Source organism: Clupea harengus, chromosome 9 (genome assembly GCF_900700415.2).
Source record: "Clupea harengus chromosome 9, Ch_v2.0.2, whole genome shotgun sequence".
Classification (NCBI taxonomy): domain Eukaryota; kingdom Metazoa; phylum Chordata; class Actinopteri; order Clupeiformes; family Clupeidae; genus Clupea; species Clupea harengus.
The window spans coordinates 15,746,418-15,774,051 of record NC_045160.1 but is presented as its reverse complement, the minus strand read 5'-3'; the positions used below and the strand labels follow the sequence as shown (position 1 = coordinate 15,774,051).

The 27,634-nt window shown below is 42.2% G+C and overlaps 1 protein-coding gene across 6 annotated transcripts in view; it reads right to left on the bottom strand.

The window, feature by feature from the left end:
• Positions 1-27,634, bottom strand: part of lrfn1 (leucine rich repeat and fibronectin type III domain containing 1) — a 98,940-nt gene that overhangs the window by 60,180 nt on the left and 11,126 nt on the right. The window contains exon 2 of one of the 6 annotated variants that reach the window (XM_031573642.2): positions 2,234-2,295. The exons of the other annotated variants lie outside the window; for them this stretch is intronic. The gene's annotated coding sequence lies outside the window, so the exon portion shown is untranslated. The remainder of the gene's footprint in view (positions 1-2,233; positions 2,296-27,634) is intronic. 6 annotated transcript variants of the gene reach the window in all.

Below are 27,634 nucleotides of genomic sequence, written 5' to 3'. Positions count from 1 at the left end.
ACTGAAAGTGCAATTGTGTGATAAGACTTACTCTCAATGTAAAAGAGTTTGTCTCAATTCTTTAGGTTCTGACGTCTTTTGAAGAAACTAGAGTCAACTATCTATCAAACTCTTCTCTAACATGCAGTATGACTGGGCATACAACACTGCATCAGTTACCTGAGCCACTTAGGCTCTGGCCTATAACAGCTGGGAATGGTTGGGGTCAGGGCAGAGCAACACACAAATGTGACATGCCAACAAACAAGAGAGGTTGGGTGGTACTCTTCAATGGGAAGAAAGCATTTATATGCATATTTACCAAAGCTATCAGACATCAGTCATATTTTGTTACCTGCAAGTCATTTTTAAGTGCATTATTAAAGCACCCTTATTCAAAGAAGACTAATGTGCTGAGTAGACTAATTCAGGTACCCTCCCTCATGCACGTTATTCTCTGCTGTTTTTTGCCGTTGACTACTTAACAAAACAAAAGCACTTCCGAAGATTAAACATGACAGTGGAATCACATTTTTTTTCACAAAGTTCTTTTAAAGAGTAAAAGTCGCCATGTTTATGAAGAAAGAACACTATTTTCCCCTTCATTCCCAGTAGGGGGGCTTGCATAAATATAGAGGCCATTATCAGTGCGTCAGGCACATTATTTCTGTTCACCCCCCAGCCAGATGTGCTGTGTGTGGTGAATGTACTGTCGTCGCATCATCCAGGCGGATGCTCCACACTGGTGGAGCGGGTGAGATAAGCCTCCCTGGTGAGTGTCTAGAAGAGTAGTGTGCGAGTATTACCGCTCATTCATTATTGTGTACTGTGAACCAGAAGTCCTGATTGACATTGACCAAACTGACTGGTTAATCCGGAGTTTCTCTGACAGCCAGATATTCACTCAATTCAGGTGCGCTCAAGTAGTCTGGATGTGTCTTGTTTTGTGCTGTTTGTGTCCGATATGCTCAGAGCAATTGACCCAGAGACCTTTCCATCCTAATGGGAAGGCATTTGTCAAAGTGATACCTCCAGCATTATCCTCCATATTCATGTGCTTTAGCCACAAAGGAATTCACAGTGAATCCGCCAAAGAAAATCCCTCACTACATTATTAATATATCAAGGTTATGAATATATTGTAGCATAACACGACAATGTAACTGGCATACTCCGTTTTTTTCTTAAGGCTCGTGGGAATTTATATGCTAGCGCAGGGAACTTAATATATCATCCTGTAAATTATTAAAATAGATTAATCAGATTTTTATGAAAGGGAGAGCTGTTGGCATGAGGTTGAGTGTTTTCATGACCTTCCTCTAGATGATGTTCTGATGAATTTTACTTAAAAATAACTGCTTCAAAATAATTTTGGTGGTACACTGATTTGTAATACACAGATTGGCGTCTGTGCCACTGCCACAGCATGCCCGGTGTGCCTGTTATTGCACATTGTATGTAACTTTGGGGTACAGGGCGTGAGACCTCTCATGAGAACTATGTCATGCTATATGGCACCATCTCACGCAACAACAACTAGATCCATGCACTAGCAATAAGAGGAAGCTAGCGCAGTATTCTCTGTATGGACGTCATGGCAGAGGCGACGAGGAAACAGTGGAAGACGTTGTCTGAGGACAGGAAGAGAATAGGAGAGAGTAACCGAGCAAGAGACTGAAAAAGAGTCACTGAGTCAGACTGGCTTTTACTTATATGGCGAGAGCTCAAAGTTACAAAAGGATGCAAGTCAGATGTCGAGTTGGCCTTTCTGTTGTACTTGTCAGTAATAACTTATTAGCTGTCTTGCTATGACTTGTGTTGTACTTGATGTAACCTTATTGGTGTCATCCCTGTCACTCAGAGATTTGTAGTTTTTCCAGATACAGTCATCCACCTGTCCTGTCTCAGGTTAGCATCCAAATAAATTCATCTCACATCAAAAAGTTTGATCAGTCTTTATCAATGTCATGTCAATAAGCCTTGGAAGCGTGCAACCTTGAAAACCTAACTCAGCTGGCTTGTAATAAATTGCACTGTCCAATGTATATTAAGCATGTTGCCAACATAATTGTATTAGATTATACATACTCCACATTCAAATGCTTAGAAAACAATGTATATGGGCTGAAACACAAGCAGTATTTCAGCTAAATAAAATAAAACAAATGTTGTTATCCTTTGGTTTGGTTATGTCTATCTCCAATGTCACAGTAAATAAAACTATGCAGAGTTAAATTTGTGTAAATTACTCTACCTTTTCAGTCTAGACGCTTCTTTGGATTCTGCCATTGTCTTTTCCAGTTCCATATCCTTCAGCTTGACAACAAATACACAAATACACTGTCCATTAGGGGTGTAGCGTAAGAGTGATTTGTTTTTACGACAATGGTGTAAAAGTGAGCTACACTCCGCAACTTTACGGGGAGCTCAGTAGCAAACAAATACCAATTATCATGTAATATGGCTTTAAGATCCAACATTTCATATTTGTTGGATCCAGGCTTGTGTAATGAATTGGACAAATCTGGGTTTTGAGTCCAGGTTTTTTTTTTTGGTGTTGTTTTCGTTGTTTCTTGTTTTTTTGTTGTGTTTTTGTTTTGTTTTGTTTCAGACATCTACTTTCCTCCTTTGAACCATCCTCTTTGTACTCTGGTTCTATCACATCTGAAAGCTTTCTCTCTGACATTTTTTTTTCTCTCTCTTCTTCATCCACATCAGAGCTGAAACCTGATATCCTCTTTGCAGATGACTCTCAACCTATTGATCACTCTATCCTCCTCCATTCTGAGGCCGCCTAGGATTTCACTGGATGTACTGCACATCCAAGCACCACTAAAAACTACAGGCATAAAGGCCATGGGAAACAAACCTTTTTTTCCTAATGTCACGTGACAATGATTCAAACTGTTCTGTCATCTGTCATCTGTAACCTGCTCGTATGCATACTGTTTTAAAAGAAGGATTTCTGTCATGAAAACACAATCTATCCACGTAACATCAAATCTCAAACATAAATGATGTTTTATCGCCATGCCAGGGGATGAAGTGCTTAAATGAACCAGTAAATCTTCACCCACAAGCCCTAGGCATTTTGGCACCGGCCTGAAGATTTGGCCGTCAAATTTCACGGGTCACCGCATGTGTCTTTTTTTGTCAATCATGTGGATGAATCTATGAGTAGACTTTACGATACAGACTGTATATGAGCAGCTTTGCTGTGACTAAGCCTTCACTGTATGTTTGTTTATGCTAAGTCTTAGGCATCTGAATAATGCCAGAACACATTTTAATCAGGAATTTCTAACTCTGTTCTTGATCCAGATCAACATTTAGCCAAGAGCAGCTTGATACTAATAAGCAGCCATCTTGTTTTTTTCTTTTTTTTCTTTCTTATTTATTCTTTTGTGTTTCATTTCTTCAGCTTCGTCTCTTTTTTGTGGAGTAAGCATCATCTTGCATATATTTCCTAGTCTACCAAAAGAGATTGAGACCAGCAGACAGCATTGTTTGTTTTCACAAACCGGATTACACGCTGAAAAAGAAGTGATGCAGCAACAGACTCGTGCCTGAAAGTCTTAACTGCCAAATCTTATTGTACAGTTGGTAGCCTCCTTTCTGTGTGAATGTGTGGGTGGATGTTTGTTGGTTCTATTTGACTGTGCGTGTGTGTTTCTTTATGTTTGTGCAGGTGTGTTTGTGTGTATGTATGTGTGTCTACATGTGTGTGTGTGCATGAGTGTGTGTGTGTGTGTGTGGGGGGGGGGGGGCATATATGCGTACAAATGCATGTGTGTGTGTGCTTGTGGTAAGTACACGCATTTGTGGAAAGGCACACCTCTGCTGAGCAACTACCTCTCTCCTTATTTTGACTCTATGACCAATGTGGAGTGAAATATTGTCAAAGCACGTATAATCCCTGATGTGTGTGTGAAGCCTTGGTCCTGCGATATGAGATTGACCACAAGGCCCTGCGGAGGTCAAGGAACATTCTCCTCCTCCCCCTCCTCCTCCTCTTCCTCCTCAGAGAGACGCCATGGTTCAGTTCACGCAGGGGCAGAGAGAAAAAGAGCTGGGTAGAGTTGTCTGGGAGCGGGCAGGAAGTCCAGAGACTGGGGAGCACGCAGTGCAGCGCAGGGTGAATTAACAGGCTAATGGAATGAGCAGCACGCTGCATGAAGCTCATTAACCCCGGCGCCAGCCAGAGAGGGAGTCTGTGCTTAACCTCGGCCGTGGTGCCTCGCGCTGTCACTGAGGCGGGGAGACCTCCAGACCCCCCTCTGGAAAGGGAGGGAAAGAGAAGACCTGTGATCGACAATCGACGACCCCACCAGCACATGTACGGACAGTCTCCCTCTGACACACACACACACACACACACCAAAACAAGCACGCATATAGAACCAAACCTGCCTATCCCGAGCCCCTCCCCTCCTCCTGCCTCTCACCCACCAGATCCTGGGGTCCTTGCATAAACCTCCCAGGGACTACCTAGGGACTAGGCTCATCTTCCCCCAGAGAGCAGCAAAACATTCCCCCCCTCTCCCGCTGTCTCCACCCCATCGACCCTGGGGGGCCTGAGGTTAACCGATGCTAGCGCAGGGACCTCCAGCTCACAGCCTGCCCCACGACTCGCAGACGGATACTGGATCAGACAGGATGTGTCAACATAAAACACGGGTCCCGATCCACATGTGATGGGGAATTACAAGCCCATGGGGGTGGAAGGACGGGTGGGGGTGAAGGGAGGGGGGTAAGATGGGAGGGGCGGGGGTGAGATGGGGGCAGTGGAGATGGCAGCTTTGACACGTGGGATGAGAGTCATGGTGATGGCTGTAGCCATTGGAGCTTACTGGGCATAGAAGACAGAGATTGATGTCTAAGACAGGGGGAGGGAGACTCGTCCCTGAGCCGTCTCCCAGAGCAGGAGGATGACCTTTTATTCCTCTCTCTCTCCTCTCTCATCTTCCTCTCCCTCTGTCTGTCAATCTCTCACTCTCTCTTTATTCTCTCTAATACCCCCCCTCTCCATCTTTCTGTATCTCTCTCTCTATTTTTTCATTCTAATATTTTTTACCTCTCTCTACCCCCCCCCCCTTCTTTCGCCCCTGCCTTTCTCTCATCTTTCATCTCTCCCATTTTCCTCATTTTCTATCCCTTTCTCTCCCTCTTCCTCTCTTTTCCTCTCTGTACTATGTTACTCCAATCCTCCCCCCTTTTTCTCTCATCAGCGAGGACTCTCACAGCTTGATCACACAGACCTACTACAAGGGCTGCCACAAAATGCCAACCAGACAAAGCAACAGGAAATATAATTACCAGCCATCAGGCAAAATACTAGCTGACTGACCATAAACAGGAACATTTGCTGCAAGTCTCAGCATTGTCACATTGGACCACTTAGCCACCACATGCATCGGAAATCTTAGACACAACCGCACTGAATGCCAGCGGACCTCACCTGACATTATCCTGTTGTACGTGGATGATCTGGTAATGACACTCCACACGCATTGTTCTGTTCAGAAGCACAACAATCGCTGTGTCGTGACACTATGCGCTACATTTTATGGCATTACGTGAGGTTCTATGACACAATATGTCAACTCCATCTTAAAAACGGCTCTACCTCTGATGTGGCAAGCCTGTCCTGACAAGGGTGTAAATTTGACAAATGGTACAGTCAACACAGAAGCGTTTTACACTGTCTTAAATTATGCCAAAGATTCCTCAGGGTCAGTGACATAGAGGCTGCGCAGCCATGAGTTCTTCTATGGGTTGTCTGCAAAAACAGATACTTCACATAAACTTCATATAATACAGAGTAATACGACAAAGTTCACTCAAACACAGCGGCTCCTTACAGACCGAATTCTTCTTCACATTTTACTCCTACCTACAAGGGGTTTGTGTGTGTGTGTGTGTGTGTGTGTGTGTGTGTGTGTGTGTGTGTGTGTGTGTGTGTGTGTGTGTGTGTGTGTGTGTGTGTGTGTGTGTGTGTGTGTGTGTGTGTGTGTGTGTGCATTTGTACCTGTACAGTTTTATCTAAATCTTCATATCATTGTGGTGAGTGTGTCTTTGAAGACCTCATAGATTAACTGTCTAATTTAAGAAAACTTTCCGTACAGTTCATAATCAAAACCCCCCGATCCTTATCATCTACCCCTGGGCATCGCTGTATCTGCATAAAGACAGAGCCAGCAGACCAGAATACAAAAATGAGGACAGTGTGTGTGTGTGTGTGTGTGTGTGTGTGTGTGTGTGTGTGTGTGTGTGTGTGTGTGTGTGTGTGTGTGTGTATCTGTGTCAAATAAGACTACACAGGACTTTCTGCCTTCACTTCCTTTGCGTCTCTATAATCAGAGTCCGTTTCAAACTGTGCGAGAATTTAGAAGCTTGAGTTTTGAAATGCGTACACCCCCTCTGGCTCAGGCAATGTGGCGAAGAGGAGCCCCCATTAAGTCAGAGCTGTGACGCCACGCTCTCATCTCTTCCACAAAGTTGCGCTTGGATATATTCTCTCTTGCGGGAACCTGTAGACTGGCTGTGATATTTAAATAATCAAAACCATTAAAAAAGAAAAAAACTTCATAGACTTCATACATCACCATTCATGTCCTAATTACATTTAAAATAATTTAATTTCCGCAATTCATGGTTGCGTGCTCGTTTTATTTTTAGAATTCACAGCTCTGTAATTGTGCTCATGTCAGGGAGAGAAAAAAAAGGAGAGAGATGAAAGTTCTGGATAATAACTTTACTCATGATGCCCTTTTCTTCATAGCTCTTAATTAACCTTCAAAATAGGTCTAACTAGAGCAGGATCTAATGATTACAACTAAGGTCAATGGTCTGTCACACACACTCACAGGCACATACACAGACTCACACTTACAGCACAGTAGGTTGCAGTAGGTCCACACACACACATACACGCAGACAGACACAAACCGTAAACGAGTCAAAAACACACATTTGCAATTTGCTCTTGCGGCAATTCCACCACCAGCATCATCAAAACCATGGCTTAGCCCACGCATGAGTTGGCATTTCTAATGCAGTGTATCATTGCTCCTGTATCGTACTGTGTAGAGATAAGCATTTCATATATGGAATAAATGCCCATGAACAAGGCCATGACTAGACCCGCAAAGTCCCTCAACCGTGCATAAACACATTAGTTTTCCATGCCAGTGGCATCCGACCAAGAGCTTGAATGCTTGGGAGTTGGATGGTGCCATGTACTGTATGTCCCAGACACACACACACACACACACACACCACAGACAGCACAGAGCAGGCCATAGCCAGGGAGAGAAGCAAGCCGATCCAAGTCAGCCTTCAGGGCGATTGAACATACCTTTCTCTGGGGCGAGATTATGTCTCGACGGGCTTTTAATTAGCGACACCAGGAACAGGGGAACGGACACCACAATGTCTGACAGCAGACAACCGAGAGACAATAGTAGGGTTTTTTTCAATGCTCATCCATGTCCTTGCATTCCATTCCATGGTGTATAATGGCATTCTGTATTCCCCTCTCAGCTCCATTCTGGACTGCTGATCCAAATGACATTGTCCGTTAATTGCTACCTGAGCCAGTATTAGGGCCTACTCAGTGTAATCACTGCATATCAGTGGTGAACAGTAACGAAGTAGATGTAATTCGTTCCTGTACTTAGTAAACATATAGATGTATCTGTACTTTACTCAAGTATTTCTATTTGGTGAGACTTTATACTTTAACTCCGCTACATTTCAAAGTGAAAATTCGTACTTTTTACTCCGTTACATTTAGTAAAACCGCTCGTTCCTTTTTACCAAAGCGAATCAAATAATGAGAGGTCAAAGCGAGTGCACAATCACACCAACCAGGGCACAGTGCGCGATTTTCTCTGAAGTCCTTTCGGTTTCGTCAGTTTCGTTTGTTCGTTGAGCGCGAGCTACGTTGAATTCGTTACAATGCTGCTGCAGCATTTTGAGGATGTTTTATGCTCATGCTTACTTAATATGGAGTTAGATTTGTTTCATAATTCACAAACAAACGAAACGCGAGTCACAAACAAACGAAACGCGATTCAAACGAACGAAACGCGATTCAAACGAACGAAACGCGATTCACAAATGTGATTTGTGATTCACAAACAAACGAAACGCGAGTCACAAACAAACGAAACGCGATTCAAACGAACGAAACGCGATTCACAAATGTGATTTGTGATTCACAAACAAACGAAACGCGATTCACAAATGTATTTCATGATTCACAAATGTATTTTGTGATTCACAAATAAATGACCCCATGACATTTGTTTACAACCTGACGAACACGAGTTACAAATCCCTGCATTCGTCTGTGTGGATTTTTGGAACTTTCCTAACGCGTTAAGATTCACAAATGCATTTTTTCTAAAAGATATTCTCTGCAGCCTATCAGATCTCTTCCAATTTTAGCCAATCACATTATAGTGTCTATGTGGACTACAATGGTTATGGACATTGTCCGAGATCACGAGCAATGGCATCTGTTAGCTGCCCACTAAATGTTAGTGAAATATAGCTTGTTAATCTTATTTAACCGATTATCATACATGGTTGAATATTCTTGAGAATGGCAGGATCCATGTTTAGTCATTTTAAGTGTTTCCTAGGCTAACGTCCAGCTCTTTAGTGTGGTGGAGCAGCCATCATATCAAGATCTCTTGCAAGATCTTCAGCCCAATGCCTCTCTGATGTCAAGGACCACCTTGTGACGCAAGATAGATGAGGATGCAATTGAGATGAAGAGGAACATCAAAGAAGCTATGTCCACAGTCGATTTCATTGCTACGACAACAGATTGTTGGAGTGCAAGGCAAAGGGGTTTTCTTGGAGTTACTGCCCACTGGGTTGATCCCAATAGCGCCACAATTAAATGTGCAACTAAGTTACAAATAAATGTAAAATGACTTAATTGTTCTCTAGTGCTGTTATTTCATAACCACTTGGTCTTACCTAATGGCAATATATAGCTTTCAATGTTTTGTGCTTATACTCTTTTTAATAGACAAATGTAAGACACTATTTAAAGAGTGGCATTAGTATTTTCACCTTATATCAGTTGATTGAGCCGGAGCTTTGATGTGAAAATGATTAAAGGCCATTAGAACCATAATTCATCAAGGTACTTTTACTTTTAATACCTAAGTATATATGTAGGCAAATACTTTTATACTTCTACTTAAGTAGAAATTCAAAGTGCATACTTCCACTTTTACTTGAGTAATATTTTACACCAGGTATCTATACTTTCACTTAAGTACGTAGTTAGTGTACTTCGTCCACCACTGCTGCATATTTACTAAAGTATATATGCAATATCTTATGGAACAGGACGTCAAAGCCTCAAGTCAAAGTCAATTCCTCAACACTGAAAACTGAGCGTAGGGCCTGGTGTGTGTGTGAGTATTTTCGTTACCTCAATGAAGACGTGATCTGAAGGCTCGGAGCGTTGGCTTCCATATTCATTAAATCTACATTTAATACAACCTTGTGGAGCAGGAAGGGGGGGGGGGGGGGGGGGTTGTGAAGAAATAAAAAAATTCCCATGGGAATGATAAAATATTCATCCGTTCACACAGTCAACATAAATATCCAGGAGCAGTACAAGCATCCTGTGGGAGCAAGCAAGGGAGTGGGAGAGAGTTGTCAGCGTGTCCTCTGATTTATACGAGCCGTGTTGAGCAGCGCGGAGCGGAGGCGGTTTAATTCGCAGACGTCTGTGTGCACCCTTCCCCTCATTTAATACGAGCCAGGAAGCACACTGGCCCCTCAGCCTCTCGCATGTGTACAGTCTTCAAATTAGTGCATCTTTAGGAATGGCCTGAAGATATTCTCAATTCGTGCATGAAGATATTTGAGAACCGGTGGAAAGGTGGGTACAGGGTTGGCATAGCGATCATCTGTTTATTACATTGTTTTGATTCTGATTAACATCAGAATCAAAATGAGGTCATAATGGATGACATAAGAGTGGCTGATAGTGTGGGTATACAACTTGCTAGAGTACAGGACTTGCTAGAGTACGTCATAGAATGTGTGGCGTTTTTGACGTGTCAAGTCGTCATTTGTCTACGGAGTATTACATTCCGCTACCTTATTGGTCAGAATTTAGTTGGTGGCCGTTTATTTGCCAGTGTCTGACAAAGGATCCTGGAAACAGTTAATTACGAAGAACGTTCTATGACGTACTCTAGGAAGTTATATACCCACAATTGCACTGACCAGAATGTCAGTTAAAATTCAGTTCTCACTACTTCAGTTCCTTACATTTATTAGTATGTCAACCTTATCTGTGATTTATTGATGCTAAATTGAGCATGTGATTCCACATTTTATGTATTTATGTGTGAAATGAAATATTTATATAATATTTAAGTACAAAAAGACATGCTTTCAAGTATTCTTGGTGGTAATTATCATTCCACAAAGTCTTTAACACTTACTTTAAACTGAACTGAACAGAGTTGGCAAAGTACAAAGTGAGTTGCGCTTTGATTCCTGCATTTTTAATGTAGTCCCATTTTGGAAATGGTGCCTCTTTCAAGTTGATGTGAATATTTCCTAAACTTTGGAAAGTTTCCACTGTTAAATATTCTGTATGTTACTGTTGTTTGAACAAAAGGCTTCAAGCTCTGGGCAATATAATGTCTTTTTTCTTCCACAAGAATATGAGAATGTAGTGTTGATAATGCAAAAAGATAACGAGGCATATAAAACCAAATTTTGGGATTTATACTATTACTTTACACTGCTTTACAAACAACAATCAAAACAAGAAAAAGTTCTAAACTGAAATAAAAAGAAATTCACTAGACACAGCATGTCATGTGTAGATACTGTAATATGGTAACAGGTATTGAAAATGGCCTCCATGTAAATTATATTTGAGCCTGGTAATTTAGTAATTATCATCATGTTATGACATTTCAGTTTGTCCTCTGCAGCTTCTTTTTCACATATTTTAACCTTGATCAGACACATTTGTTTGACAAACAAAGACAAAACTGAACGTATTGAGTAGCTCATTTAACAGTAGAGGTTTAAGGTCATGTGTTCAGTAACACACGTCATCAGTAATATATGTGACTGCAATAGCAATGCAGTACAGGGGTACAGAGGGTCATGGAACTGGGTGAACTGTAGCTGTAGCTAGGCTGCGTGACAGAACTTCCTGTTCAGGGCAAAGTAAAAGCACAACCATCCAAGCCTCTTCTCTCCCTCACCACGTTATTTTTACACTGTGCTGTCTCACTTTCAACATTTCGAGCGGACAGCTGAGGTATGCAACGTTAACACCATCACACGCACATGCACGCACGCACACACACACACACACACACACACACACACACACACACACAAACAAAGAGAAGCACAGTACACAGTTGCTGCTATGCTGCTGTTTTCAAAGGCAAAGTGGCTGGTATGTCTGAGATAATACCTCTCATCCTGGCTTGCATGCATCTCTCCTGTTGTCTGATTCTATTCTCGTTAAGTACAGAAGCAGGAAAAACAGACAGAAAGAAAGAGAGAGAGAGAGAGAGAGAGAGAAGAGCATGAAATGATCCCTTTCCGAACGAGGAGATTTTGTTTGATGCACGCTTGATGGGAAATGTTGCCCCACTTTCAACGGGACCCTCTGGGAATGGTCCCAGGCCCTGTACTGCAGGCTGCAAACAAGAGCCAAGCCCGGTGCTAAAAAAAAAAAGAATAAAAAAGACACAAGGGGGAAAAAACCTGCTCTAAACGCAGGCTTAAGGGTTGCCATGGGAACCGGTGCTGCTGCATTCCTGCCTGCTTGCTGAATATCATTTTTGCACTTGACCCAGAAAAAAAAAGAGAAAGAAAGAATGAAAGAAAGGAATGACGGAGGGAGGAACTCTATTTCTCTCCCATATCAGCGTAGAGAGAGATTGAGGTGTGATGTGAGCGTGAATAAAGGCTTCAAGCGGCCGGGTGAAAGCTGAGCTGACAGGACAAAGCCAGGAGAAGGCAGGCAGACGATCAGCAGGGGCCACAGGGACCAGGGCCGCACCAAGCAACCAACCGAACCTCCTACACATTTCCCTAGAGTTAAAAACCACAGGACGCTTCTAACCACACAGGCTAGTCTTAGCCGTGCCTTCCGGGGAAGGGGTGGGGGTTGAGGACGATAATGGGTCATTTCATGCCTTCCTAGCTTCACTAATCCCTCACTCATCTCCACATTCCCATTACAATGCAGGAAAATTCATGGAAAAGACCTCAGTGGAAGACCTCAATGCTAAGACTTAAGATTGCATCCGGGTCAGCTAGAATCACACTGCTCAGTTGATGACAATAAGGTGGCTTAGAAAGACCAGGCCTGCATCCATCAAACACTGCCTCTACACTGTCTGAGCCACAACACTGAGAGTGAGAGTGCGCTTCTTTTGTTGCTCAGTCATGGCTGGTTGAACACCAGTAGATTAGAACTGCATAATCTCTCCCATGCTCTTCTCAGCAGTACTGACGGAGAGCTGGAATTTCAGTGGTGGGATGAGGCCATATTAATCCATCTGAACTTGCACTCATGGTAGAGCAGAAATGCTGAAGTGTACATTATTGTAATGTGTGCAGATAAAATGTGAGTTCTAGGCTTCTATAGGAGATCTGGCATGTGTTATCATGACATCGTTCAAAGAATACTTCAAGATGTGTCCTCAAGATGAAATAAAAACATCTTAGATTGATGACTGTGTGTGTCTGTGTGTGTGCACGCAAGGGTGTGTTCAGGGAGAAAAGTAATAAACCCTCTTAACATTACATCATTGCCAATCCAGTAGATACGTAAGTAAACAAATAGATAAATAAATAAATACACTGTCAGGCCTGAATCACTCATGCATATCAACCATCATCATCTGCGTGAGAGAAACACACTTCCTGTTGCTAAATGCTCATGACTGAGAACGAGAACTAACACTTCATTAACAGCAACTAAAATAACACACCACTTCTGTGATAAATTAAGCGGAAAAAGCTACATTTAGAACCCCAGGTAATAACTCTTTTTTAAATAGAACTTTGTCTGTGTTATTTTCAGTGCATCTACAGAATATCTGAATATAGTGGTGCGATTGAAAAGTGGGTTGATAATGGATGAGCTCTTAACATGATCATGCTTCCAATCCCAAACATGTTCGTTTCGCTCCAATATCTGTTTGTTTATCTGTTTATGAAATGCAAACGCACAAACCTCTCTGCTGCATGTGGCTGGTCTACACTGGTATAGCCACCTACAAATGAGCTCCTTCCTGTGTCTTTAGTTTTACGATGAGCTCCATACCCGAGTAGCTCCCATACCAAGAGGTAAAGGAAGGATAGGTAAACCAATGCAGGAGCCAGAGGAAAACAATCCAAGGCAGCTGTCATTTCATCTTAACTTAGAAGGTCCATGTCATGCAAAATTAATGAGAGATCAAGAGAGGAAGAGGAGGAGGAGGTATGGGTAGAGGAGGAGGAAGAAAAAAACAGATGCAATGCCCATTAAGACAACTTAAGGAAAATCGATTCCTTAGACACGAGTTCAAAAGCTGCATGCTGCAATGCCTGGAGTAGCATGCAAATGAGCCTGACACCTGGGGTTTGTGTTTGCCGTGCCGTATTCTAGATGGAAAGAGAGAGAGAGAGAGAAAAGAGAGAGAGTGAGAGAGAAAGGATGAGAAACAGGCAAAGAGGAGAGGAGGGGGGAGGAAGAGAGAGGATGAGAGTCAGACAGAGAAGGCAAGAGGAGGAGAAAAGGAGGGAGAGGGAGGATGAGAGACACCAAGGCAACAAGACGGAAAAAAACAGTGATACTAATGGGGAAAGATGGAGAAAGGAGAGAGGAGATGAATAGTCTCTTAACATTCTGTGGGTTTTTTTTTGGGGGGGGGGGGGGGGGGGGGGCTGGCTCCCCTGCAGAAATATCCATGAGGTCAGGCCACTCTACCTTTGATGGGGCTTTGGTGAGTATTAAAAACCTGCCCACTCCCCCTGATCTACACAGGCAGTAATGGATCCTCGGCAGACTGGGCAGGATCGAACACCACCCAAGATGCTTGTGTGGTCCGATGAGGTAATGCCAGCCCGTGTCTGGATAATTTTCTCCCAACCACAAATCCACAGACTACTTAGAAAAAAATACCATCTTTTAAACAAGAAGGACCACCCTGCCCCCACCCCCAATAACTCTAATTATTGTATTATTAATACATTGTCGACTCTAAACCAAACACAGCGGGGAAGATCTTTTGCTGTTCTTTTCTTTTTGACCGCCAAGGGGACAAGGACAACCAAGCAATCCGCAGTGGCCAAGCACATTTTCTGGCCATCATTTCTATTTATTTATTTTTTGCAGTGTTTCTCAGGGTGTGTGCCTGCCTGCTCTGCTGACACAACAGTGTGCTAACAGTCCGCCGAGGTTCAGGGGTGGGTCAAGAACGATTTCTTTTTCTGGGGATTCTAAGATTCCTTTAGCGCAGCCCGGTCATTCTATCGATTGCCTACGAGTGGATGCATTGTTATGGGATTGCAGCCATAAAGACGTTCTAAGTCACCGGCGGAGCGGCGCGCACTGACAGTCACGCTGATATACGAGGCCTCTGTCTCCCCGCGTCGAGGCACTGCGACTGTGAATCGGAAATCAGTATGCTAGCATGACGTTGTCAAAGAGCTCTTATCGGGAAAACATGCCCAAAACACTGAGTGGGTTAAAATGCACATTGCAGATTAAAAGAGGGAAAGGTTCAGGGGAAGGAAAATGGAGAGGAAAATGGCATAATTTCAGAGACAAAGAGGGAGAGAGAGAGGGAGAGACAGAGAGAAAAAGAGAAAGAAAGAAAGAGAGAAACAGAGACAGAGAGAGAGCTGCATTAGAACAGAACAGAGTGTATTTGGGTGAGAAATATGATGCATCATGTGCCTGCAAGTTAGTCATCTGACTCAAATCAAAATAATGGAGCCACACACACACACAAATATATTATGACCAGATAATGAATCAGTCCCTTACAATTAAGTCAAGCATGAAATACTAAGAGTGCCAAGCAATGTGATGCTAGGATACAACAAATAGATGCTTAGCAAGTATAATAAATACTACCAACTGAAGCGGCTTAACATCTGAAACTAACTGTGACAAATTTCAAGTTAACATACACGCATTAGGCCTTGTAATCTTGGAAATGATCCCGTCCTAGCTTGTTCTGTCTCAGGGCCAAATTGGCCACCCTTGTCCTGTTCTTTGTGCTCAAAGCGGTCTCTCGCACATTCAGGCAGGAATTATCGCAGCAAGCTCACCACAGACGCACTCTCCTCAGGCGGCCGAGCGGACGGCTGCGTGCACGCACTGACATCAGCAGAGAAATTGGTGCTGTGATTCAGACAATGGGCAAAGATTGTGAGTTGCAGTTCGATTTGCCACAGGCTTTCTGGCCATTACTAGGTATTTATGAGCTGATTTGCTGCTGCTGATGAGTCTTATAAACATTCCAAATGGCTTTTTCATGTTTCTCATGTTCTTTTTCAGACATGTTCTTTGTAGTGAATGTGACATGTGGGAACATTGTTCACTAATATCATTGTGGCAGGACAGGGTGAGATATGAGGCATTACGTAAAAGGCCACTCTACCTCTGGCAATTACCTGCTGCTCTTTAACAGGGCATATTTAACCTGACTCCAAATGCATCATGGGATATGAGAGGCATACATTTTGATATGAATGCATCCACCCTGGAGGCACCGCAAGAGGATACAGGAAGCAGGTGGAACCAGATCGCTGCTAAATTGCAGAGGCCTTAGATCCAGGCAGCATCGATACTATTTGCAGCAACGGTTCCCGCCACAATTTACCCCCGGGAGAGAAATAAATGAAACCATCACTGAAGCTCACTTTTTGAACAGAGCAGATAAGATGAAAAGAAGGACGATCGACTACTTTGTTTTTTGGCTTTCAGCCCAAACAGGTAAATTAACAGCAATTAAAGTGCAAGGTCTCGGCGACAATGTTAAAAAAAGAAATGACGAGGTAATGTGAACATAGAACATGTTGACTGAAGCAACAGCAGCCTTAATGTTGTCAGCTGATGACTGAAGATGGTTGGCTACAGAGAGGAGAGGGCTAAAAAACTAAGACTAATTACATTGCAGGAATCAAACATATAATCAATATTTTTCAGTAAATACACAGACACCCATCTGGGTGATCTGCTAGTAATATGTTCAACATAAGGTACACCTTATTCAAAATGTATTGTATGTATGTACAAAGTATCATGATTCCTACACTTCACTTACAGTAACAAAGTTGCCGCTGTAAAATGTAAAATCTGACCTAAAAAGGGACATAGCTCATTATTTCTGTTTTTAAAAATGTGATTTAAGGGCAAAGGTGAGTGGGCTTCCTGCTGCGTCTGCCTCTGCTCCAGATTTCATGCAGATTTATTTGATGGTTTCCTTTGCCTCAGGCCTGCTTCCTATGAGTTACGACGAGACAGATACAAAACAAAGTGGCTTTCGTAAAGTGTGTCAAGGAAAACAACAACAAAGAGGGAGAGATGAAACTGGAGCTATACAAAAGAAGTAAATGAATACATAAACATTATAAGCAACAAAAATAAATAATGAAATGTAATACTAAGGAGTGTCAAGAAAGTGGTAGAGGAGGTAGAGGGTTGAGGGGAGGGGGGGTATGAAAGCCAAATGTTCCTGAATAATAAGACCCTCCACAAATCTAGCACTCCAGCACGCAGACGGAACAGTTTGCGCAGACAAGCACCTTCAGCAAGAGTCAATCAGTGTGTTTACATGATGGTATAATTCGAATCTTTGCTTAGTCGGACTATGCTTTCTTTCGAGGGTAGGTGCTATTATCCCAATGTACATGGCAGTGAATAAATCGAATCATTGGCCGAAAGCATGTCATATCCGATACGATAGGTGGCGCTGTTTTTATTACAACTAGTGGTGATACAGCCCTTTCCGCTTGACCTCTTCACCACTACCAATAACAACAACAGTTGATTGAGCATGAATTGCGTCTGTTCATCGGTCCAGAAATGCGTGTTGCCTCTTGGGTTGTTTGTTTGTTTGTTTGTTTGTTTCTGCCAGGCCGATGTGTTTATAAGTTACATTATTCAAAGGTGAAAGATAAAAGGCGAGAGAAACGTATGCACATTCACACACACACACGCGCGCAAATAATGGGTTACAGCCAAAACGCATTGCCCTTCTGCAAGTTGCATCAAATTGTTTAAGTACTTCTTCGCTGTCGATTTCCAAATCTGTGTGAATATTCATAAGAGCAAGTCCAGTCAGTCTTTTGTCAGTCATCGTACTTCGTAAGATATGTCTTAAGACGCCCCATTGTACTGAATGACCGCTCAGCAGACGCTGTGGAAACGGGCAAATGTGCCGAACTTTCCAGGGCTTGATAAAGCTCACTGCATTTGGGCTGTAGCTCATTTAGCTGTTTCCAGCTCTATATCTGCATCGTCAACGCTGGGCATTAGTTGTCCGTACTCCGATTTTATAGTTTCCCCATCGTAATAAATATGCATTCATGATATTTTTCTATGACCGAGTTTGACAGGTATTGGTCAGGTAATAGTCGAGTGACAGCTGATTTCACAAGGGTGAACAGGGTTACAGGGTGGGTTACAGGGTGGGTGTGGCAGAGAGAGAGAGGGAGAGCGATGATGCACACGGATATATCAGATTTAGCGACCGGAGCAAAGTTATGTTGCTGTAACGTTGAACTCTTTGCAATCAATAAATACAGTACTTAATAGGCTAATTGATACAATATCTCCTCGTTTGAGTGTGGTTGTTTGAGTGCAATGGGAGTGTATGATCGTTATTGTCTATAAAGCAGTGTTTCTCAAACTTTTTCAGACCAAGGACCACTTAGCCAATAAAAATTCGCGGACCATTTAACTAAATATCCCCGGAACAACATGCCTCCTACCCAAGACCTGGCGCCAGACAATTGTTAGCGCACACATGATTTTCGCGGGCTCTCCTTTTGTACGTACCAGTAGGCTAGTTATAGATATGACAATGCGCAAGGCAAAGCATCTGGAACCCTGCTCCATGCGTGACTTGGTTATGTTACAAACTAGTTCGCTCACAGCCTCATACTCCCATCACACACTCAGACAGACATCACAAAACACAACGATGCGCATACTGACCGCAGTATTTCACTACCAACAGTAGGCTAGCCCACTGGCATTAATACAGCCATCCTAGTAGTCAACTTTTCATAATTAAAAGCTGTCATTATCCAACGTCACACAACACAGAATATAGCCTAGTTATCATCTTGCTGTCTCAGCGGGAGAAAAACACAGTGTTTTGAATGCAACTCCGCGACGAGATAATGCCCTATGAGGCTGAATCACTTTCTCCTTGTCTATGTTTGAGGCTTTCTCATTTAATTTTCTTTTCATAGTTCCTGTCTTAAGCCACCAATCCATGACCTTGTTAATAGATTAGACAACTCTTTATTAGATTAGGCTACTACTGGCTGTGTTCTCTTCGTTCTGAGTTGTATGTTAGAAATGTCGCAATAATTTACTTGTGGCCGTCGCGGACCACACTTCATCATATTTGATAGAATGAAGAACAAATTAGTTGTGAATACTATCACCGAGTTTGAAAGGTATTTGGTCAGGTAACAGCCCTTTAACAGCTGATTTGCTTTCTGATTTGACAGTACTGCTGTGTGTTTTAAGCAAATAAAATGTGGACTGTTTACAAGCGGGCACCTGCTATCGTTGATTATACAGTAAATACGTTGTGAAATGAAACAAAAACACATCACAGTTAAAGATGTATTAGTATTGATTGATTCACATCGATATGAATGGATGACATGACTAACAAGTGGTGGGAAATTAATATGAAAGTATTTGTTCGGTGAATTAGCGCGCTCTGTCCAAACAGTCGCAGTCAACGTTTTTGTCAACACTGGCACCACATAAGTATCGTAATTTGAACGTCCTTATACGTTTTTAAGGAGGGGTTGTAAAGGTACTCATATCTTCGGACCTCTTCTGTTATGTTTGTTCATAGTCAACAAGAATAAGCTTGTGAGACAGTCTGCAGGATATTCATAAATAAACGTGTCATTAGTATGAACAGCTGAGACAACGTATCGTCTCTTTCGTCTTCCGGGTCACGACCTGGCAGGGAGGGAGGGAGGATGGCGGCGGGATCTCAAGCATGCGCAAAGACGCAAAGTCCAGTTCCTTATCCAATTCACCGTTACATGCCGCAATAGTCGAACTATCAACTGGATCGGATCGAGTTATCCAGGGGTGTTAGTCCGACTATGTGCGGTCCGACTACGATCCGACTAAGGTGCTTACATGAAACGGATAATGCGATTTCAGTCCGACTAAGGCAGTTATTCGAATCCATGTAACCACGGTCAATGACGATGAGAAAGGCAGGCCTCCAAATGGAGGCTTTGCACAACAAATAGTGTCCATCTCTCAAAGTTAATGGTTCGGAAAAGCTGGATGTCTTTAAAAGGCAACAAAGGCACTGAACTGTCCTCCAGGGCCCTATACTACAAATCTCAACAGGCCGTCATGCCCCATCTTAATGCCAAGAAAGAATCCTACCATACAGCCTCAGACTGATGTCTTAGAAAGCCATGGCTTGTTTTACAAGAACTTCTTTATTGTGTCTGCTTCTGGGTCCAAGCTGACATCTTTAGCCTCACCGGCCGTGACAGGGAGAGTTCAAGGCACTGTGGTCATTCTGGAGCCAAATGTACTGCTGCATGACTGATCTACTTCCACAATGCTTGACTCCGAACTCAAAGTTCACAGTACTTAGGCTAAAAAGAAAAATCTTTGTGAAGAACTCTATGTCATTTCTTTACATTTCGTTGCCTCTGTACCTGTACTCTGTGCAATCACAATACATTGAATCCAATCCAATGTCCAATGCCATAATCAGTATAGCAATCAGCCGTCTTTTTTCATGGTCAACCAAACTTGAAAAACCCTGATGTGCTTTGCCACCGTCCTTAGCAGAATTCCTGCTGATTACTTTCTAAAAACTGCCTGCACCAGCATGAGTTATGATCAGAGATTCATTGTTATTTTCGGCTCTGTACGATACTTGAAAATGAACTGACTTCAATGACTGGGTGAATGTGCGTATTCCTAGGCTTCAAAATAATATTTTATCGCAAGACTATTTACTTGAGCTCTATGTTATAAGACTGACATAACCATGTTATAGCAGATGTTTTATCCAGTCATCCAATGATCTGTTTATTCTACCATTACCAGTAATTGACAAGTTTTAGTTTCAATTACAGCATATGACACTTGCTGTTAAGCTCCCATAGCATCATACTGTTATGACAATCTGCCAACAAGCCCGGTGACACGACTGTTACATCACTGGAGGGTGGACACTGACTGTCTTAACTCCTAATGACAGTGTGTGGCATCTGCCGTGACATGTTTATGAGTAATGAGTTTTATTACACAGGGCTGAAGTACAGTGCTACTAAATTTACGTTGCCATCCACAAGGCACTAGATATTACATGGAGTTTGTATGCATGCACCACAATGCTGAAGACCACATTAGTTGCTCCCAGTCCTTTCGCCAAAGAGAGCTTAAACTAAAGGCAAGAACTTCCATTAATATGACAGCACTTCCACTTTCATACATTCTGTGGAGCTTCATGTCCTTCCACACCTCCTTTTCGTGATTCACAAGCCAAGCGTCAGGGTGACCTCTGCCAAGGTCATACTATAAATTGATCCTATGATGATCTGTGTGTGTGGTAGTACTCCTCCTCCTTGTAGGGGCCAACAACATCGAGTGAGGGAATACAGACAGCCTGATTTCAGCGTTAAAACTGTCAGTGAAAGCATCAAGGTTATTGTGTTGTGTAGAAAATTTCCAAACAGCACAAGCAGGTGATTATGCAGTGTAAAAGCATTTTTAATTTGACATGGATGGAAAACTATGTGAATAATTCAGTGTTTGAACTACAACCGGTGCTGGTGGAGAGAGATTTGTATGCAGGCAGCAATAGTTCACAACAACTTATTTGTACTTTTTTTGTTGACTTTTGATGTGACTACTTTTTTATTTCTTCAAAAAATAAACTTTTATTGTGGATCCATGAAATGTAATACAAAATCTCATATTTTGTGCATCCTTAAATATTCATGCAACGTAAAATCAAAATGGGCTACATTTAGATAACTGTTTTGGTGAGATTTCTTGTAAACTTGTATGAGATAATCAGAATTTGGCTGGGGGAAAAGGTCACAACCTTTCACGACGACAGAGTTGAAGACTCTAAACCCAGGCCTAAAACCTATTATCTTCTTTAATGAATAATACATTCTAAATTATAAAGTCACAGCTACTCGAAGAAAATGTGAATATCTTGGTATAAAAGGCTCTTGACATTTTAATTATTTTTAACAGCTTAACGTTATACCAGCAAGAGTTGGAGACAAAAAAGGTTAGTCCAGGTAACCTAAGAAGAAAGTTGCAGAGCAGCAACCATTAGAGGTTGTAGCCATTCTATGAAACCAAACAAAGTAAGCCACCAGCATGGCTCAGTCATGAATATCAAGAAAAAGAGGCACAAATACTACAGTGCATTCCATGTTTTCAGGTCGATTTTCTTCACTTTTCTCTTTCATCTTCTGTTGGAGATGGCCTAGCTAAAAACAGCTGAAATTAAATTTGACCATGTGGCCAGACTCATTTCCTACCTTCTGAAACCTGTTGGTGTAAATAGTCTGCATGCCAAAATGGCCAATGGGAGTCAGATGTGACCCTGGATAGATACAAAGGCAACACAGGGCAAAAATGTATTCAACAACAGATTGTATTGTTTAGAGGGAATTGCGCTGAAGGACATCTATAACAAGCAGTCAACTCCCACAACTGCCTGCTTAGTCAAACTCTGCAGACTAAAACACCCATCTGTGGGTATGTGCCACTTCATATCTGGTCCCCAATGAAACGTAGATTCCTTTTATCAGTTCAAACTGACTGAGTTATTTAAATGTATTTAAATGTATTTATTTAGATGATGCGTATACGACCCCAAGGATATGTCTTTTAAATGAAGAATGAGAATCAGCACACATGAATTACAGCAAACTTCACTGATCATGTAAAGACATTCTGAGGGGAATCAAATTTAAAAGTGAACAGATATACTGTATAAGAAATTGTAAGCCTGGGTTCAAACTTTAAAGCAGGTGGTAGGTGCTTGAGGGTTACATTCATTCATGTTTAGAGCACAGATGGGATGGTAATACGGGGCAAATGAGACAACAAGGCTGTTATAGATTGGAAAATGTATTTCTGTGCTCAGTTCATCATGGCCTTTGAAAGCTTGTCTTCTTTGCCCTGCTCTTTTTGATAGTGAGTGGCCTTGCCTATTACAGATGGTCAGATTCAGAGTCAGGTCACGTTACCCAATCAAATGACAAGATGCTACTTGAATCTGTTCGACTCGCTCAACCTCCTGCTTTGGGCGGCTCCTAATCTGCCATCCTGGTGCCAGCAATAAACATAGGAAGTTCATTTTACCAGTACATAAACTCTGGGCTCATTTTCATGTGCCAATGATGAGGAGGGGATGGTAAAAATAAGATTATATAAACCTGCTGGAGCTACTTGAAGATTTACGCTGTGTACTTATCTGCCAAGGATGATAACCTTATATAAGGTCCTTTGGGAAAACAAAATGGAGAACACTGGGTGGATTTTTATAATTAGGTTAAAAAATAATTAAGACAAAACTGTTAATTTTATGCTGGTTACATTTCATGGCATCCATTTTATGGCCTCACATATTGTATCGTAAAAACAATACGATGTGTAGCATGTGGGTGCAAACCCATTGCATGGAATTACAAAAATGTCGTTAAACTCATTTTATCTCCTGTTACGGTGCTTTTGCCAAGAGACTAAAGCAGCCAGTTCTCTGTTAAGGACAAAAAGCTTTCAAGGCACCAGAGACAGAAAATCCCATTTTAGGTTCAAGTTTCTACTTTATTGTACCTTTATGTATTGAGCAGTAAAAACACCTCTATATCTTTTGCCAAGCCTCTCTAAACCTCAGAGCTATTCTTGATGGTGCTATGCCTTATCTCTGTTTAAAAAGCCCATTCCAGATTAAAAGGCCATTCTTTGAGTACCCAGGTGCTGGTACCTTTCGATGCTGGTTAAGGAGTAAGTGTTATGATTTAAGGGGTGGAAATGTTTTCTGAATTTTGTTCGATTGAAATAACAACAACAATGATGACAAATGACTATAATAATATCAACAATGCTAATAATAAAAATAATAATTATAATTATTTGTATTAATTTAGTATTTAGGAAGGGTTTTAGTATAAGTATAAGTTCATACACAAACAGAAGTTTGCAGTGGGGTTGGGAGGTTGCCATTCACGGTTATGGATTTCACTGGGGGTGAGAAGAAAGGAGCAGAGAAAGACCCCCCCCCCCACCCCCCAATTCCCTCTCCACCCCTCATGTTCCACTACCCAAATTAGTAGTAGGTTGCTTATCATTAAAAGCAGGGGAAATTGACTGTCTTGGATCTGAACTGACCTGCAGGATATTCCACCAAATGATTTGATTTTCGATAAAGCAATGGAATCTCCATAACTGACAACGCTAAATATTAATAAAACCAAAAAATGTTAGCAGTGTTAACAATATTCAAGCTCAGAGCATACACGCACGATTGAACAGAATTTGCAAATAATGCATTTGACTCAAATTCTTCTGTTCAATGGTAAAAACCAGGGTCTGTGTGTAGTCATTAAAATTATTTAGTACAGCCAGCACAAGTCCAATCCTTTCTCTGCACTTCCAGGAAAGCCTTGAACAGGATGATTTTCTCTCAACTCTACTACAATTGTCTTTAATCCAGTGGCAAATGCATATGCAAAAGGATCCAAACACAATTACACATGAATGTAGTGATTGTGGCTTTGCATTTTAAGAGAGAGATTGGGCATGCAGTATGGAAAAGATAAACTGATATAGAAACGTGAAGCAAGCCCTCGCTTTTATAATAACAGAAATACTCACGCATGCATATTCAGCTGCAGCAGTAATCACACTTGAGCTGCATGGAGGTGGAAGAAACAAAGAGTATCCCCTGAAATCCTTAGATTAGTTCTGCTAAGATATGCAAAACATACAGCTCCATACCGCTTCTAGCAGCATCACATTGTGTTCTGAGAATGTGAATGTGGATATTACATTTGAATACATTTGCTCAATATTCAGGTTATACTTTTCTTATTTTTAGAAGAATAATGAAAAACTGTAGTCAACACTAAATTAGGTATACTGAAATAGTCTAATAATCTCCCATAGTGTCTTCCATATGATGTATGAGATGGCAAAGCAAGATATGTAAACAGGTTTAAGAATACACTGATGTTGTTGTTGATACTTCACGATATGTGTAGTCCAATCGTTTTTTTTTAGAACACGGTATTCAAACAGCTAATTTTACATTATAACATTTGTTATTATGAATCAATTTCAATGAAATACTCTGTATAATCATAAACAGCATATAAGGAAATATAAGTACAGCATGTTGTTCTTTGTTTAGTTACACATTAATCCCAAAGCCTTTTCTGAAACACATTACATTAGTGGCACATTAATGAAGACTAATGCAGCCATCAATCACAAACGCCATCTGCACCAGCAAAGGCAGGGAAAAACACGCTTCACCTTGTTCTTAGACACATCAACACCTCCACAGTCAACTCAAAAGCTTGCTCTCATGGGCACAGTCGTTGTCACCTGCCACCTGTGATTCACAGGCAAAAATAACTAACACACATGAAAGTTTCCTGTGACATGTTATTCATCCTGATCATTTAATGCAAATGCACTTTAAAGCTTTTACGTCAAAATGCTTTACACCACATGCCATGGTCCGGCTATGTCTTAATCACGATGGCTCATTCCTCATTAGTAGTTGAACAGTGGGTGAGCTTAGAGGAGCTTTTTGTGATTTGTATTGCACACACCTCCAGGCTTCCAATGTACAAAAGCCAGCCCCGCTCACCCACCAAAAAGGAGGCCATGGGACGCCCACCTCTATCACTCATAGCACAGAGGCCTGGTGCCAAGCCCAATCCAGTCACCCCTGCTCTCAAAGGACAAAGGGGAGCTCAACACTTGAGCCAAACCATTAACACTGAAGTCTGGAAAACGTCCTCTGCTTGAGAACTGCTGGCACTGATCTGAGGGATAATGATTTTTTTTTTTTCTTAAAGCAAGGGTCTCCGATAGCCATTGCGCTTGATTTAGAAAATGCGGTGCCACGCCCGCGGCCTTCGCCATCAATCACAGGCACATTAATAATGAACGCCATCCTATGCGCTGATGGATCAGTGACAAATATTGATGCGCTTCACCACTGGTGTCCAGTGCTGGCAGTCAGTGGAACCACAGGTTTGTCGCAGCTCACTGTGGTGATGTGAGCACAGTGGGGGAGGGTGCATTCCTGGGGTAAGGGTTGGTGAGTTGGAGGGTGGGAGAGGAGAGAGTGGAGCGGAGAGGGTGGGTTGGGGCTGAGACAGAGGAGACTAAGGACTGAGGATGCCTTCAGCTGCTGCTTCGTCTCCATCTAAACATAAACAGAATTATTCATGCCAGTGAACCTTTAAGCCGTTCGCACTGGGCTAATTATAAGGTTTAGTGTAAAGTATGGAGGAAAAAGTATGCCTTTTTGGAGCGTTTGCAATTTAATACTTCAGAAAGAAAATCATAGACAACCAAAGTGGGTCGTTTGATTTGGATGCTGCATTTTTTTCATGGCTTATAATGTGGGTTAATGATGATTGAATAATTCAAATAATTACTGACCCATATTTTCATGGTCACTAATACACAGACTGTATTGGTAATTCAGGCTTATGACTCTAAGAATGATGAGATCTCTCAAAATAAATTGCATTCATATTATTAAGTTCATCTTGACCCAAAAGGGCCACTGTACTGCACACAGAGCAGTCCAGGCTTGTCTCTCTGCATGAGTCCTCTGTAATTAATCAAGCCAGACATCCTAAAGGATGATGCTCTCTCTCTCTCTCTCTCTCCCCCCCCCCCCCCCCGCCACAAAAAAAAACTGTTGCCTGTCCAGTTGGGTATGTGTGTGCCGAGAGCTGGCACTGGTCAGAATGAGGAGTGACATGCCAAGATTGGTGACACCCTCCTGGGCGTCCGTGACAGATGGCAGCCCATCGCACCCCCGGGGGACAACACTTTCGCACCTAGTGACAGAGCCACTCTGCGGTGACACGGACGCAATCCATACAACACTCTTGGGGGGACAGGCTCCTCTGCATGCAATGAGGACAGGGGCGGGGTGGCTAATACCCACGATGACATTATTAAGGATAAAAATACTTTCAGTGTGTGACCTTCCAGCCACCCCCCGCGCTGCTGCCACGCCGAAAACACGGCGTAGTACAAAATTAAACACTTGTTATGTAAATTCTAATAGAGTGGCAAAGTTATGCATGACTTGTGGCATTAGCCCTGGGGGAATAGCCGCGTTGGGGATGGCTTGGTGGGGGCGCGGCTCAGCTTGCCGTAAACCCACTAATTACCCCTGCTCTCTGTTTAAACAGATTAGCTAAATGACGGATAAATGTGCGGATGCTGGAAGAGATGTGCGAGATGCCAAGTGTCATTCCAAAGAGTCTTCCTGCGTGGAACAAACAAAACTGTTTTACTCATCTGTCTCGTAACTGATGCTTTGTTAGCGTGCGCGCGCTTGTGTGTGTGTGTGTTTGTGTCAGAGGATATCTCTTTCACTCCAAGCGGCCAATACAACAGCTTGTCCCATATGGACATGACACGGACCATTCCCATCTGATCCTCCTCGGCTGCCAAATCTGGCCCAAGAAAGTCTGTTCACTGGGCACCGGCATAATGAGGTGTTGCACATTCGTAAATGTCTCTTCTTGGACCCACTTTCTAATAAGTGTCCTTAATACAGGGTACTGCGTACTATTAATCTTAACCCCTAACTGTGTGTGTGTACCCTAACTCTGACCCTACATGGTTTTAACATGAGAAAATGTTGTCAGAAGAGCACTTGTGACAATCACATATCACAGAATCACAGAAGAGCACTTGTGACAATCACATAAAAAGGACATGATCAATTAAACACAAACTGCATAGCAAGGACCCTTAGGTCTCCTAACAGGAAGTGCAACTGTTCTCTTTCTCTCTTGCAACACCACCTCTGAATGGACCGGCATTTGAGATTTTATAGTTAATAAGAATATGCCATAGTCAATAATTCAATGTTTCTTATACCTAGTTATAAATGTTACTTTTATTTGGATTTAACTAGCATGTAAGCATTCCTGGGTGAATATACCTTGGGATGACCTGGGGAGTGAGGTGTGATAATAGCTCTCACCTTCCCCCCCAGGTCAACACAAAGAGCCTTGTCTCTAGGGCCTATTTGAATAGACGGTAACACCCCTAAATTCAGTGTATTTATTAGACTGTCCTTGGATGAAGATTTAGATATACTGAGGTGAAGTTCTGTGAGGG